Source organism: Pinus tabuliformis, chromosome 2_2 (genome assembly GCF_031772625.1).
Source record: "Pinus tabuliformis cultivar Carrire ecotype Pingquan chromosome 2_2, CPIR1, whole genome shotgun sequence".
NCBI lineage: Eukaryota > Viridiplantae > Streptophyta > Pinopsida > Pinales > Pinaceae > Pinus > Pinus tabuliformis.
In genome coordinates this window covers 475,300,394-475,305,366 of record NC_142300.1, presented here as the reverse complement: position 1 = coordinate 475,305,366, position 4,973 = coordinate 475,300,394, and the positions used below count along the sequence as shown (strand labels likewise).

Genomic DNA, 4,973 nt, shown 5'->3' with positions numbered 1-4,973 from the left:
CTCCTCATATTACTTCACCGATAGTTCACTAAAATCCTATTTAGTTTGTTCCATGTGCTTGTTGCATGAGCAAAAATAAGCGCGACCTTTGTAAAATGTGACTGAACTTAAAATTCGGCTGAGAGGTCTCACTTTTCATTATATTTTGATATATTTGTGAAATTTTCTCTCGTAATCATGTAAGTTCACGGGTTTCTTCAGTATCTGTTTTTCCTGGTATACCACTTAAGCGCGACCATTGTAAAATGTAACTGAACTTAAACTAGTATTTCTGAAATTGGCACCTTTAAAGTTTTGAGTTTTGCAGCTATGGCTTAATAGCGAGCTGGATTACTAATGTAGCCCAAGTATTTTTAAACTTAAAAACACCTGTTTTATTAAGCAGACTTAAAAATAACCCACAGTCGGAGCATACATCGCGCGGTAAAGGCGGAAATGAGCCCCTCCATGGTCGTTAAATAAACACTAAACCCTTGACACGTTCCTTAACAGGTGGCGGATTGAGTTGGCGTGGTGTCGTACGAGGCCACGTGCCTGCAACGTGCTTGTCCGCCAGGTGGAGGGGAGGGCGCACAGGTAATGGCGTCCCTCCCCTAGCCCAAGTATTTTTAAACTTAAAAACACCTGTTTTATTAAGCAGACTTAAAATCTAATAGCATCTTGTCCTCTTATTTGATTTGCTGTCTTTCTGAGCAATATGTTTGATAGCTTACTGCACTAATTTGTTTGTAATCCTAGAAAAAATGATCTATAAACTCTGTATAAAAAAGGTTAATTGTAACTGTATAGGTTAACTGTCACCACCCTATGGACAGAACTGTAATGTAAGAAATCTGATAAATGAATGGACAGAACTGTAATGTAAGAAATCTGATAAATGAAAACAATGAAAACAGAACTGTAACAGAACTGTAATGTAAGAAAAATCTGATAAATGAAAACAGAACTGTAAGAAGATATAACTAACTTGAATATATTGGCCACTGTTTTGTGATGTTGTCTTCAAGTTTGCTGAATAGTTTGAAAGCATAAGATGCAACTTCAACAGTGGGTGGATTTGTTTTATAGTTTTGGGGACTTGATTTTAATTGGTGGACATGGATGCACATGGATTGCAATGGCTTCATTTTGAATGTGTGGTATGGATTTAATTTGCTGTGATCTAATGGTTGGGAATTGTTTATTTGTTGATCCATGTGCTTTGATTTGTTTTAATGAGAAATACAATGAGTTGGGTGTCATTTATTGCAGTTATTGGGTCTGGGTGTCATTTATTGAACAAAGTGGATTTAATTGTTATTGGGTTGGGTGTCATTTATTGAACAAATTGGATTTAATTGTTATTGGGTTGGGTGTCATTTATTGAACATAGGGTGCTTAGTTGTTGAACAACACAGCAGTTATGGCTGACATACATTCCTTTTGTTATGTGCAGGTAGGCATATTTATTTGGGATGCAAAGTTGGAGTTCTCATGAGTGGGGGTTGAAGTGACTGCTGTTTTGTACTTCTGGAATAGACCAGTTTGGAAGCCTTTATGGCTCTAGCTGTTTTCTACTTGGGTCAATATGTTTTGCAATATTAAGTAGTAAAATATTATTTATGGACAGTTGTGGGCCCAGTCAATGTATGGGTGATTTTTGGACATAATTTAAAACTTATTTATACATAATGTTATTTATTTCTGTTTAAAATTTGGTTTCACAAGTCTTAATCACTGGTGGTTTGGTGGGACCAGTATTATATCAACTACTGGTCCCTGCACAAGAATAGGAATCCCTCCCCTACTTCCGGAACATAAAATAGCTTCAGTTCCTTACTTTGCCTAGAAGACAGTGCATAAATACTTTACTTTGATCCCTGAAAGGAAGTATAATGGTTAGGAAGGATTTGAAACTGGGTTTGGTTAATGGTCAGGAAGGATTTGAAACTGGGATTGATTAGAAAGTATAAGCTTTTAACTATTAATTTTATTTAATATATATAATAATAATATAAAATAAAATTTTGTATTTGGTAATTAGCTTGATTTAAAGCTGGGAAGGTTAGTTTAATTGGTTTTGCTAAAATATTTTATTAAAAGAAGTTATTGGGTTAATTTTTTTAAAAACTTTGGAAATTAGGCTTTGATAATAAGCAAACCAACAAGGACAATTTTCTTAGACGACCCAGAAATTAGGCTCAGACAATAAGCCTAAAAAAATATCAAAAATTAGTTTTAACAGTTATTCAGTTAAAAGCATAGACATCTCAAAAAAAAATATAATAAAAACTAATCCAATCTGAAAGTAAACCTCCTCTGAATAACCCAAACCAATTACAACTTCCTCTAAATCTTATATCTTAAAGAAATCTATGCGTTCAAAAGATATAAGAAATTTATGCCTTCAAAATTTTATGTGAAACTGTAGATTCCAGTTTTGAGATATTATTATCAATAAAGACAGTGCAACGGTCTTGAGCATAGAAACATTTTTCTTCCTTCCAAGACTCAACACAAAAGAGACGGCCATTTTATGTTAAAAAAATTCACATCTGAGACTGTTATTCAAAACACATGCATAATGTACAAAGTATTTTAATTTCAATATGGACCGAAACAGCAGCTGAGATACATCACGCGTCTCAATGGATCCTCCCCCGACTGCGCTTTCTTTTTGTTGCTGTTGGCATTTGCATTATCAGCCTCTCTCTCTTTAATATGAAGATTCACATTCAATTGAAAATCGTAACAACCAGAAGAAGAAGCAGCAGTCTGTAGCGCCATAGCGGCGGCAACGGCGACAGCGAAGGAATTAGAAGAGGAGCAAGATAACGTCATTGTTGGCCGATGTTGCGCTGGACTCTGAGGGCGTGTTGAACTCTGAGGGCGAAGATCCATAGCAATCTGAAACTTTTTTTTTTAGAGGAAAAAACTCTTCTAAATTATATTAATAAAACAGATAGTACAACTTTCAGAGTTTTCAATCTGTCTGCAAACTACCATATTACAGTTGTAACTACCATATCTCTTATTTTTCTAGGGTAATCTATAATCTAAGATCTTTCATCTATAATCCAATAAATATACCATCATGCCTCTTAGCGCTAAGAAAGTTAATGTTGTCTGCATTTGTCGGCTTCTTGTTTATACACAGGAAAAAAAATTGCCAAATACTTTATCTGTTCCTCTTTTTGATAATAAATCTACAGTCTAGTTCTGCTACTTATAAAATGTCATCGAAATAAATATAATGATAAATATTTACCAGCGATCAACTTTAAGACAACTGGCTTCTTTCAGTAGACCTAAGACCTGACACAACCAACCATTACAACAATCGGCTTACAGTGTAGGACAAGCAAAGAAAATGGTTATTTGAAAGGCAAAAACACAACCTTTATTCTTTTCTTTGTTCTTTCATTCCTGATTTTCTCGGAAAGAGGTCAAAGAAAGGGATGAGATATTCCTCTCCCGGAAAGGAAAGGAAACAGAACATAGCAAAACACAGTAACGAAAGGAAAGGAAACAGAACATAGCAAAACACAGTAACGACCTAACCGTATTGATTAATTCCATTATCCATACGCTAATTAGCTTACAAGTAGGAAAGGAAAACAAACAAGAAAAGAATCTTTGATAACTTTGCATTGAAGAAAACAATTTGCACCTGTCTTTCAACGTTGCATTTCACTCCGTGAGTTTAAATCGTAGGATGTGTTTGCTTTGTATGTGTATAAATATGTTAATGTGGATATGATTTTATTTTGGAAAAATTTTCATTATTGGTTGTTATCAGTAAGTATGGATTACATTAGTATTTAAAAAAATATAATATTTGACGCAAATATGTATTTTTTAAGATATTTTTAAATTTTGGGTTATTAATATGTTTATTTTTGTTCAACTATAATGAACTCTTTGCCAAGTTAAAATAGTTTTAAGTTATACTAGAGAACCAAGATGTAGAGTTATTTTGTGTTAAATATTTTGAATATATATATTTTGGGCAGCCATCTAAGTTACTAACACTTTGCTTATACATTTGGCTTTATCTATATCTCTTTAGGAGAAAATTGGTGGTACACCATTTTTCTTCTTTGACAACAAATTATTATGAATAAATGGCATTAGTATAGTTAATTACATATGTAGGAGTGTTTATTTTGAAACAGAGTTTTTGAGATTTTAATTTAGTTATCAATAATTATTAGGTGGCCTATATAGATTTTACTTTCACAAAATATTCTAGAATATTCTTAAACGTAGTCACATATAAAAATTGAGATTTATCTCCAAGTAAATCTTGATAATGTAGCAAGTATCATAAGGTAAGTGTTTTTGATGACTATGGAACATTTTACTAGTCATTAATTATATGACTAATTTAACAAGTAAATGTGAGTCTAAGTATTGAAATTTTATATAAAAATAAATGTTTCAATTTTTTTAAAAATTACAAATAAACAATTAAAATATTTTTTATATTATTTCTATAATTAAAATAAATTTATATTCATTTTTTTATAATTCTATAATCTATAAAAGTAGTTAGTATAATTTTACTATATATATGAAAAATGGTAGGTATAATTATGTCAATAAACATGTCTTTTTAGAATAGGTCCTCCATAATATTAATTTAATTAGTCTATTTTAGAATAGGTCTTCCCGAATATTAATTTAATTATTATAAATTGTTAGGTGGATGGTAGATATTTAATCTCCATGGAACATGTTAGAATATTCATTGTATTATTTAAAAATCAAAGATTAAGATTTAGCTATGTTTTTCTAATTAATTTATCTCAAATTAATTAATTAAATTAAATATCATATCAACACGTGTTATATTGGTCATGTAGTATTGATAACCCATATTATTGGCCCATAGTATTCTAACAAACACTATTTACAAGTTAAGAATTTCCATGAAGTGGTTCCAAGTGAAGGGAGAGGATGATGGAGGCATAGCAAAGGTTTAGGGTTTTGTC

The 4,973-nt window shown here is 31.8% G+C and overlaps 1 long non-coding RNA gene across 2 annotated transcripts; it reads right to left on the bottom strand.

Annotated features, from left to right (window-relative positions):
- Positions 1-2,482: 2,482 nt before the first annotated feature.
- LOC149193400 (uncharacterized) lies at positions 2,483-3,342 on the bottom strand. Of its 2 annotated transcripts, none has more exons than XR_016254946.1 (2): positions 3,248-3,342; positions 2,483-2,892 (listed from the first exon to the last, which is right to left on the bottom strand). It is a non-coding gene; the product is annotated as an uncharacterized LOC149193400 (long non-coding RNA). The 2 variants fall into 2 exon arrangements; XR_016254947.1 differs by having other exon boundaries at positions 2,483-2,886; positions 3,248-3,328.
- Between the last annotated feature and the right edge of the window lie 1,631 nt (positions 3,343-4,973).